The sequence below is a fragment of the Sinocyclocheilus grahami genome, unplaced genomic scaffold (assembly GCF_001515645.1).
Source record: "Sinocyclocheilus grahami isolate Dianchi unplaced genomic scaffold, SAMN03320097.WGS_v1.1 scaffold238.1, whole genome shotgun sequence".
NCBI lineage: Eukaryota > Metazoa > Chordata > Actinopteri > Cypriniformes > Cyprinidae > Sinocyclocheilus > Sinocyclocheilus grahami.
This window is the reverse complement of record NW_015505417.1, coordinates 209417-221755: the sequence shown is the minus strand read 5'-3', so window position 1 is coordinate 221755 and position 12339 is coordinate 209417. Positions and strand designations below refer to the sequence as shown.

The 12339-nt window shown below is 35.8% G+C and overlaps 1 pseudogene; it reads right to left on the bottom strand.

The window, feature by feature from the left end:
* Positions 1–5049: 5049 nt before the first annotated feature.
* LOC107597831 (galanin receptor type 2 pseudogene) lies at positions 5050–8143 on the bottom strand (annotated as a pseudogene).
* Between the last annotated feature and the right edge of the window lie 4196 nt (positions 8144–12339).

The window sequence follows — 12339 nt, the reverse complement described above, 5'->3', positions numbered from 1 at the left end:
TGGTTTTCACTTGTAAACGGTGCTTGAGTTGTGCATATTTCTCTCCCGATTCAGAAAAGAAGACTTTTTCACTGGAAGCAATATTATGGATAGAGAGGATACATATTTATGCTGAATGCAACAAACACACAGCTTTTCACTTCACTAGACATTCATTGATGGAGTGGAGTCACGTGGATTAGTAAAGGCGAGTACATTTTCAGCGATTTTTAATTTTTGGGTGAACTATTCTTGTAATATTTCCATAAGAATCATACTTGAACCTTTACCAAGCTGAACAATTCTAAAAATCCATGTTCTTCCTTTTTCTTTTTTCACTTTTAATTTAGCACGAAAACACACACTGACAATTCCTTTGCGATGTTGGGCCTTTGCCTAACAGAAGTTCAAATGTACTTCTCTTGTTGTTGAAGAAAGTCTTAGATCCTACTTGGACCTACTTCACTGAAGGCTCAAGTCTGCTGGGAGGCAACATCTCTGTTCAATTCTCAGAGCATGCTTTAACTCACAGGTTCTTCCATTAGAACTGATTGGAAGCATGAGGTAAAGGACGGCCCCCACCTTTTACGTCCCAGTGTGATGTCTGAAATGATGGAGCTTATGAAGGATGCAGCAGGATCTAGACTTCAGCAGTAATTCCCTTCAAGAAAACGGCATGCTGCTTAGGTGAATGCTGATTTCTTACCTTCTCAGCCACGATGACCCTGTAATGGAGTATATGTCAAGCGGTTCTGGCTATATTAATGGCAGAGGATTTATATTTACAGGGTTAGAGGTTTAGAACAAACCCTGAATCAATCAATAAAGCACTGCAATAACAAGCTTTCAAGTACAGTACAATGTGTAGGCTATCAGTGTGAACACTGTTTACTTTCACCATGTTCTACAACAAGCCTAAGCTGACAATATCCATCTAGACACAATCAACAGCTTTCATTTAAGCTGGATCTTCTCTTTCCCCTTTCCCCCCCAGAGAGAAAATAAGGAGGCATTAGGAAAAAGTACACGAGTGTGAGGTGTGAGGTGGGCAGATGTGACATCTTTACGGAGAGACAACCTTGCCTTATCAACATCAGATAAGTCATCTAATGCCCCTGAGAGGCAAGTCAGAGGAGTAGCTTAATTGGTGAACTCTGATTTGACTGTAACACTAGACTACCACATTGTATTTGCAGCAGAGAGTTATTAAAAATGTGTGGGGGTTGATAGTCTGAAAATCACAAACAAGAACAGACTAGAAAAGGCCAACTCACTGCTAAAATGTACCACTGTGCAGGTTACAGTGAAATTAAATGAAGAAATTAAACCTGAACTAAAGAAATACTTCACATGCAGGTTTTGTTTAGGATTTTTAAAATGCATTATTCTGTTTACTATTGCAAAATGTACACGGTAACAGAAGCGCTTCTGCAATTCTGCTCTAAAAATAAAGGTGCTTGACGATGCCATAGAAGAACCTTTTTTGTCTAAATGGTTCCATAAAGAACCTTTAACATCTGAAGAACCTTTGTGTTTCACAAAAGGTTCTTTGTGGCGAAAGAAGGCTCTTCAGATTATAAAAAGGTAAGAAAGAGATGGTTCTTAAAAGAACGTTTGACTGAATGGTTCTTTGTGGAACCAAAAATGGTTCTTCTGTGGCATCGCTCTGAAGAACCTTTTAAGCACCTTTATTTTTAAGAGTGTGAAGTGGCATTTAGGTGTCATTACATAGATTGTTCTGTGCTGCTTAGAGGTGGCATAAATGCATTTACACTGCACTTACAACTGTATATTTTAATAGGGGCTGAGGTGGCTCAGAGCAGTCTTAATTTATTCTGGCTTTTATGCAACATTGCATCTGCACACTGAATTTTGAGCAGGCACAGAGCAGCCTTAACTCGACTGTGTAAAGAAGCCTTTAATCATTTTATGTCCAGTGATGCATTTTTTTTTTTTACTTTTAATAGAAATAAAGCTGAAATAAAATGTCTATTAGAAAAAAACAAAACTTAAAAACAAAAAAAAAAACAAATGAAAATTAGAAATGTTGAAAAAACTGAAAAAAGGTTTATTTAAAGTACTAATATGACTAAAACAGAAATAAAAATAAAGATAAAAAAAATATATAAATGACAAAAGCGCATAGCAAAATTACTAAAAAAACATTATAATAGAATATATATAATGTAGTTTTTATAGTTTATAATATTATTTAGTTTATACCAAAATAACACTGCAGTGATGTATTTTATTATGTTTTATTGTTGAAATTGGCATACAAAAATGTATTATCCAGGAAAGGTTTTATGTTATGACATGTTACAGGGTCATCCAATACACTTTCATCTCATGTAATGTTCATCTTGTCCCACATCACATGAGAGTTAAGAAACAGGAAATTAATAAAGAATCACATTTTTATGATCTCAAGTCATTACAATTCGTTCAACCACCAACCCCCTCCTCCACTGCAGATTCTACCAAGCAAAATATTCTTACTGGTAGTCTCTACCATTAGTAGTGCAGACTTTTGTCTTTATTTACTGATGTTTATGTCATTCCTATATATATATATATATATATTATTTTGTGAACCACAACAGGAGATACCGTTCTCCAAGTTTCTGTTTTCCATACAACTATACTGCATTTTGATTTATACCATCACACGTGCAATTGAGATCTAAGTGCTCTTGCAAACAGAAGGTGTGTAAATGATGACAACATTTTCATTTTGGGTTGGACTAACTCATCTAAAGGAAGAGATTTCTTTCAGGACACATTATTTGTATTCTTTTTCTGACTGCCTTGGTTTTCCATTGACTATCATGTCCGTTCTGTGTCAAAAGCTCAGATCAGTGTTTGGCTCCTGATGAAGAGCTGAACTGTTGACCGGCAATAGGACACATGAGAAGAATAATCATGGAGAGCAGTGGAGCATCATCATCATCCTCAGTAGAGAGCCAAAATTGATTTTGCCACTCCACAGCTGTCCTCTCTGCATACAGCAATCAGTTTGACTGCAGAGTGTCTCTTCAAGAAGAACCCTAAGTATATGGTTCATGGACACCAAAGTCTCCTGCACAATTACATAGTGCACGAAGAGACTTTTGACACCCATGAAGGACACTGAAATGAACATATTCAAATTCACTGACCTGTTTCTTCTTGTAATATTACTAAAAAACTAACTACTTGCCAGAATGGCAACAGCTGGTGCTTTACAGAGAAGAAATCCTTAGAAATAGATGCCCTCATACTCTTTTTAGCACATGAGCAGCATCATGGGAAGTATAAAATAACCACAAATCAGGTTAAATAGTGATTGTAAAATACATACTTGCGTCAGTCGTTAAATGAGGCTGCAATACTGGGCTTTTTCCACTGATGGAGCAAATCAGAGCGCACATATTACCCACAAACTCTCTAAGCAACAGCTGAGCTTAAAGCAGCTACACGCGAGAACCAGCCAACTGGCACATTCCCAGTAATGCCAGATGCAGGGAGAAGCAAGATAAGTGGATGTTCTTGTGCGGATCTGTTTCCTAACAGCTTGAGAGATGATTCTACTGTTTACATTCTGCTGCTTGGAAAGACCAACCTGTATTTTTCACTGCGGATTTACTTGTGAACAAATGTTTATTTATTCATTGTTAATTCTTTGTAAGCATTTTTGGCTCAACCTAAGACAAAATACATTTGGGTCTCACTGCCAATATATTCATAAGAGACATTCAAAGCAGAATCTTTAAAATTCATAACATAAACATAACATAAAATCACACAAACCTATAGGACAAAGAGGTAGTGGTACAGATAGATGTGAGGCAAACTCAACCATTTTTCTGTTTAGTTGCTGAACAGAAGCAAACAGTTTTAAGAAATTTGCTATATGGGTCAATGGTCATTGCATTTCCTATTTATTAATTTATTCAAAATACATACGAAATGCAGTCTTTCATACATTTTATGAATATACACTACCATTCAAAGTTTGGGGTCAGTAGAAAGATAAAAAGAAAAACATTTTCCACTAAAATGCTAAGCGGTAAAATTATTTATACCATAGATAATAATGAGAAATGCTTCTGGAGCACCAAATCAGCCTAGCAAAAATATTTCTGAAGGATTGTGTGACACTAAAAACTTTCAAATTCTGAAAATTCTGATTTGCCATCACAGGAATAAATTACATTTGAATATATATTACGATAGAAAACAGTTATTTTAAATTGTAATAATATTTTACAATATTGCTGTTTTAACTGTATTTTGGATTAAATATCTTTCAAAAACATGAAAAAAAAATCTTACTGACCCCAAACTTTTAGTTTAACTCTCCAATTAAGAGCATGTTAATTTATGAATTAAAATACATTTGTAATATTTTGTGATATTTAAATATTATTCTTTTATTTCTGTTTTTACTATTTTAATAAAATGGATTCACTGCCTACATGAATATTTACTTTTAAAATATTTGATATACTAACAAAACCACATGATGCAGCCAACATATATTATAAAAATTCCCAAAAAATACATACACACAAGAAAGCATGTTTTACAAAACCATATGACCACATGTGCTTTAAACTAGGTTTTTAAAAGATTTTTCTACATTATAGACGCTCTTGACTCATACATCAGATCCTGTAGACGTTAACCCTAAAGGAGCCGAGAACATAAATTCTAAAAATGTGATCAAATTGTTATAAATGTTCGCCGTGAACAACTTGATGCCGGGACTGTCCTCTGATAATTGAATCTGCTCGTACCTCCGGAAAACCCTACCATGATTCACAGGCAGAAAACACACAGCCACCACTGCACAGTGACGAAAGCTGCCAACACTGACAAAACACAGAGAGAGACTTTCATTTTAAACATCGGTCACTGTCCTCACCAAGAACACAAAAAGCGCTGCTTCCTCTCTACCTGACAATCTGCGCCTATATGATAACTTTTGTTATGTAATCACAGCTCAAATGCTGTTAAAAGCCACCGGAACAGAAGAGTTTTATACTTTGGTAGAGCGCTGGTTTGACAGTAGGTGAGAGTGTAAGTGGATTATGTCACATTAAATGTCATGAAGGCACTCGTCATCATCTTCTTGCTACTTTTGCTCCAGAGACGACCCCGGTTTGACCCGTCGCTATGATTGGATCCTTCGCATGAAGCAGCTTCCATCAGGCTCACCGTCTGCGCCGGCTGCACGGTGTGGATCCGCTTTACAACCCGATTACGAAACGTGCAGCCAAACACTTTCTTGAAGCCCTTTCGAAAGTGTTTAGACACCAGGGCGTAGACGATGGGGTTCAGGCAGGAGTTGGTGTACGCCACCAGGTGAGAGAGTATGCGGAGGACGTAGGTCGTGTGGTTGAGCGGGAAGTGGCCGAACCACATGCACAAGATAACCAGGTGATGTGGCAGCCAACATAAACAGAAGAGTGCAGCAACGATGATTATCATCTTGGTCACCTTGCGCTTGGCCTTGCGGGATTCCGACATGTCCTGCATGGGGTCCACTGAGGTCCAGAGGTAGCGGATGGTGCGGGCGTACGTGATGCTGAGAATGAGGACTGGGATCAGGTAGCCGAATATGAAGGTGCAGACGTCCATGGCTCGACGATGATGGGTGTTCCATGCTGGGATGCAAACGGTGGTCCCGTCTAGATCCATCTGCTGGTAGTAGCTGAGATAAGGGCTGGAGAAGAACAGCGATAAAGCCCACACAAGACTGATGGAGGTCAGCGCGTTACGAGGAGTTCTGGTCTCTCTTGAGCGCAGAGGATACCGAATGGCGAGATATCTGTAGGGAACATGCAAACATAATACCTTAATAATAATTATAAATGATTAAAGTTACACTCTTAAAAATAAAAGTGCTTTAAAGGTTCTTCTCAGCGATGCCATAGAAGAACCATTTTTGGTTCCACAAAGAACCATTGAGTCAAACATTCTTTTAAGAACCATCTCTTTCTTATCTTTTTATAATCTGAAGAACCTTCTTTCGCCACAAAGAACCTTCTGTGAAACAGAAAGGTTCTTCAGATGTTAAAGGTTCTTTATGGAACCATTTAGACAAAAAGGTTCTTCTATGGCATCGTGAAGCACCTTTTATTTTTAAGAGTGTACACTATGTAACTAGAGGTTAATTGATAAAACTGCATGAGTCTTGCAGAAGAATATTGCTATGGTTGTGCTTCCTTCCGGTGGGAATAAAGAAACACCTGGTGGCTGGTTTTAGCTGGTTTTCCAGCATGGTCATAGCTAGTTTAGCAGGCTGGTTTTAGAGGGTTTTTGACCACTTTTTAGTTAGTCAAACTGGTCTTTATTGCTGGTCATGCTGAACGCCAACTTATTCACAGTATTCACAATAGGCGAAGACTCATTCATACTTTAAAGGACATACTTTTTTAAACGGTCTATTGTCAAAATGCATACATATAATACAGTATGCATTATGCATTTATGCCCCCCCCCCCTATGTGGAATAAAACAGGGTTTGGTTTGGCTGTATTATATATAATGCACTACATAATTGCTAGTCACACTGTTGGGGAGTACTAGTTACATGTAACAGAATTATGTAATTTACAAAATAAAAGTAACTAATCCGTTACAGCTACTGGAGAAAAAAATGTGTAATTAAATTAGTTACTTATTAAAATTTTAACAATTACAAAGGGGGTTACATCTAAATATTTTCACACACATACACATTTGATTGATTTCTTTCCCAAATTGCATTGACTGATCTAAAATACGAGACTCCAAAGTTTCAGAAGTTTAGGACAGAATAGGACACATTTTTTTTATTTCCTATTTGGGTTTATGTATATGCTTTATTTTTTAAGATTAACATTTTCTTTTTCAAGGCATTGTTAGATGCCAGTGTTTCCTGTCATAGTTATATAAAGATTTGTTTTCAAAAACAGTATCACAGCTATTAAGCTATATCTTGTTATGAACTTAAATCTGTATTTAAGCTCAGAACGATCTCAAAGTAAAAAGAGGAGTTAAGGTCTGATTTTGTGGTGGCTGTGCTTTAAAATTACATTTTTATAGTCTTAATTCAAGTGATGAAGGATTTTGAAAGTCTGACAGTAATCAGTGTTGAGTAGCGACTACCGTACAGTTAAATCCTATTGGTTTGAATGTTTCAAAATGATTAACAGTTGAAAACATTTGTTCGAAATTTAGAAAAGTTATCAAAAAGTAATCAAATGTAATCAGATACATTGATAAAGTAATTGATATAGTTACACTACTTAGTACATTTTAAATAGGGTAATTTGTAATCTGTAACCTATTACATTCCAAAGTAACCTTCCCAACACTGGCTACTGTGAAGGGTTTTGGTTCTGTGCAAATATTTTTTTTCGCTGCTATCAGCCAATCAGCATTGTTATGACATAATTTTCCCTTCTCAAGTGTGCTTTTTAACAAAAAAGTGCAATTTAGCCATTATTCTTGAACAAATCCTTCATAATAATGCTATGATTGCTGTAATTATATTTAATAAATTAATCATTTAATATCTAAAGTGCTAGAGTCAATTAAGGTAAACTGAATTAAACCCATAATAACTCAAATGCAACCCAACATTGTTATAGTTGCAAAACAATACCAAAATAAGAGAATGAAAAATATTGTTGAAGATAATGGTAGCAATGGTAGCTTTCTGCTCTGCTAAGCTTCTTGCATTTGCTATTATTTTACTTGTGCACAATTATTGTCGCTAATAACATCTAATCAGTTATGCGTTTCAACACGGCTCACTGAATTGGAAAGAAAAGCCCGAGCTGGTCGTGCGCACCAGGATAAGGCCCCCAGACCTGTACATCATCTTACATTTCATAGTTGACTGTTCACAAATATGATGCAGGATAACAACTCCATTAATGCAGTTATCCCCTAAAATTCAAGATATTGGTGCAAAAAAGCCGCAGAAGACGATGAAGCAGAGGTCCGCCAGCCCGAGGTTCAGGATGAACAGGTTGGTGCTCTTTGTGTTCATCTGGCCGTTGCGAATGATAACCGCGAGCACAAGACAGTTCCCCACGGTTCCAACCAAAAAAATAATCGAGAATATGGCAGAAATGATTACAGACTCAACTTTCCAGTTGGAAGAGAAGTGGATCTGCTGAGATGCGTTCATCTTTCAGCCCAGTGAAGCGTCTAAAATGCTTCAACGCTGCATAGACTCCACATGGACACGCATGAAGAACTTCTACATCGTCGTTTAGTTTTTGCAAAAAGTCCTATAAACATACTCGAGCACAACGAGAAAAGAAAAGCATCTTCTGTCTGGATGGTTTCATGCAGGTACAGCTGGAGGTGTTGAACACAGCCTCCTCCCCTTATACTCAACTATTCATCAAGAACTTTTCTTAAGATGCAATGCAAGACGTTTACATAAATGATGAACACTAAAATAAATAAAATAAAACTAATCTTACATTTCATAGTTGACTGTTCACAAATATGATGCAGGATAACAACTCCATTAATGCAGTTATCCCCTAAAATTCAAGATATTGGTGCAAAAAAGCCCCTGTATGAGTTTTTGTCTCATATTTATATCATACCATATCACACGTTAGCCTATCACACCAGTGCTGACTTTGTCCCTAATATCACGTTTAAATGTGATTTTATACAACAGTTCAGTAAATAATAAGTTGATATTTTGTTATATTTTAAACACAATATGTGTTTTTGCTCAATTTTGCAGAGAACATATTACTTTTAAAGCCACAGCAGAATTGTTGTGCGTCTCTCCGAGCAACACAGCTTTAGTTTCTGAATGAATCCGCGTTTTGAACGAATCGTGTGTATCAATGATTCAAAGATCCATTCACAGAGAGAGTCGTTTACTTCATTACTGAATGAATCCGCGTTTTGACCGAATCGTGTGAATCAATGATTCAAAGATCCGTTCACAGAGAGAGTCGTTTACTTCATTCCTGAATGAATCAGCCGTTTGAACGAATCAAGTGAATCAATGATTCAAAGATCTGTTCACAGAGAGAGTCGTTTACTTCATTCCTGAATGAATCAGCCGTTTGAACGAATCAAGTGAATCAATGATTCAAAGATCTGTTCACAGAGAGAGTCGTTTACTTCATTCCTGAATGAATCAGCCGTTTGAACGAATCGAGTGAATCAACGAGTGAACATAACATATATTTTGAAGACTGTTTGTAACAAAGTTGTTTTAGTGACCAATTACTTTCATTGCGTGAACAAAATATACTGAGATGTTTCTCGAATTATCTTCTTTTATGTTCCATAGTTTATGTTAGGCCGTTGTAGCCTAAATGTTTATGTGTAATAAATTTAATGTTGAATCAAATCAAATAATTATTTCTAAAGCTACAATTTGTAATGTCTACTTGATACTTTCTCATTTAACAAAAATAGCTTTAAATAATCTTTTGTGGGTATTTTCAGTGTCAAATTTATTTTGCGATTAATTGGATTAATTAATTGACACATCATGTAATTAATTAGATTAAAAATTGTAATCGACCGACAGCCCTAATATATATATATATATATATATATATATATATATAAGGGCCTACAGCAGGATGGATGAATCAATGCAGAATCTGAATAGTTTAATCAGCAGCCATAGAAGAAACATGCATACATTTAGCCAAATCAAACTAATTTACAAATTTAATATTGTCAAATAGGATTTTTTTTCTTCTTCTGAGAAAAATGTTTATTATGGGAGACCCAAAAAAAATAATTAACATTTTAATATTTCACTATAGGAAATCTTCAGCTAAACAAAAATTTGAGGAATTACAGTTGTTTTGGATGTCTAACATTCTTTTTTCTGATAATAAATGTTTTTTCCTCCACTTGAATTTTAACATCTATTTTGTCTTTAAGGTTAAAATTTAAAATTAACTACAGATGTTTATATGATCATATCTGAAGCTACGAGAATACTTTTCTGTGCGCAAAGAAAACAAAAATAACAACTTTATTCAACAAATAAACACTGTTATTCAACAGTGTGGTGCTGCTGAAAGAATGCAAAAAGTTATCGTAGCTTCATAAAATTCGGTTGAACCACTGATGTCACAAGGACTATATTAATGATGTCTTTACTACCTTTCTTGGTCTTGAACGTGGTAGTTGCATTGCTGTCTGATGGTCAGAAAGCTCTCAGATTTCATCAAAAATATCTTAATTCGTGTTCTGAAGATGAATGAAGGTCTTACAAGTTTGAAACGACATGAGGGTGAGTAATTAATGGCAGATTATTCATTTTTGGGTGAACTATCCCTTTAACAGGAGCAGTAGTAACTCTCTGACTGTTACAGAATCTAGCATTATAATGAGCGTTCACACTCATGTCCACTCACAGTCATAATTTATCTACTGTACATTCCAGATCTGCATCTGACTACTTGTCATGGTGCTGTGGAGGTGATGCAGTGGTTTGTATCATGCTGCTTTACAAATACTCAGATCATCCCCATCAGCTCTCTCATGTACCTGCAACACATCACATGTCATTTAACACTGCTGATATCTAGTTCATGTAAACTATAGGATATAGCGAAGATATACAGTATGTGTACCAATACCAAGGTTTTTCCTTTTGGGGTCAAGCGTGTTTTTAAAATGGTTGGAATGTTGTTTTGACTTATGAGAATCAAGGAACCAGAACAATTTGTTATATTTAAGAAATAAGGTAAAAGCTAAGCAATATTGTGAATATAATGTGGAACATTTACAACCCTTTTAGCCATGACTATATTCATAATTCAGCACTTTATTGCTTAAATACAATGGTTACGACATAATAAAAATATTAAGAACATACATTTTCATGAAAACAATTTTAAGTAAAATAATGGAAACCTATAGAGCCAATGTTAATACGTAATATAAACTTTAGCTAATAAGTGTTTATAGCTCTTGTGTTTTCAGCACAAATGTAATACTGAATTTCATTACAAAATAATATAATAAATAACATGATATAGTGATATAGTATAAAGTGCCAAAGATGTGTTGTTTCAGTGGTACACTTTAATAAAAATACACTATTTAGTATTAAATATTTTAAAGAAAAAGTCTTAAATGTTCGCCCTCTAGAGGTAAATGAAGAGTATTTTTCTGACATGAAAGTTCATTGAGTACAACCCCTGTAAAACAGTGTGAGTTTATCACATTTGATATACTATATGCCTACCTTACATTTGCATGCTGTATAAATCGAACTATCTGTCTATGATATTCTACCATGACATATAAACAATAATGCTCAGTCATATCCCACATATCTATATGCTTTATAGGAGCCCAAAACTCCATGTCACCAGTAAGTCACAAGACTCAAAGTCAAAGTCATTCTGACAGAAGCTAAATCTCTAGGTATTGAACTCTGATTGCAACAGACAGAACTAATATCTAACAGTATCCCTTTCATCCGTCATTCATCTCACCCTGGACCCAGAGACCTGACCCAGTTCCCTCAGAAGAACCCCATTCAGCCGCCCCTGTCTGAACCCCACCATCCTTACAGTGTGAGTCACGTTTTTCCACTGCTGCACATACACATACACTCATTACTAAGTTTAACCGTTGCTTTTTATACCGCTGGATATAGACTGAGCTTTGCCATTTGTTTCCTTCTAGATTTGGTTGCAATATAACAAGAATTTCAATTACCAGGAGCAACTGGAGGATGAATTTGATCAGGTGAGGGTTTAGAATTGCTATTTTATATATATATATATATATATATATATATATATATTGAACTCTGATTGCAACAGACAGAACTAATATCTAACAGTATCCCTTTCATCCGTCATTCATCTCACCCTGGACCCAGAGACCTGACCCAGTTCCCTCAGAAGAACCCCATTCAGCCGCCCCTGTCTGAACCCCACCATCCTTACAGTGTGAGTCACGTTTTTCCACTGCTGCACATACACATACACTCATTACTAAGTTTAACCGTTGCTTTTTATACCGCTGGATATAGACTGAGCTTTGCCATTTGTTTCCTTCTAGATTTGGTTGCAATATAACAAGAATTTCAATTACCAGGAGCAACTGGAGGATGAATTTGATCAGGTGAGGGTTTAGAATTGCTATTTTATATATATATATATATATATATATATATAAAATAAGAATTCTACACAGGTGCATCTCTAAAAATTAGAATATCATGAAAAAGTAAATTTTCTATAGATTCATTACATGCAAAGTAAAACATTTCAAAAGCAGGGATTGTAGGTGGGGGGAGTGAATGTACAGTGCTCTCTTCCACCTTCAATACCACGACTGAGGAGGCTTTGAGCAAAGCACCGAACCCCC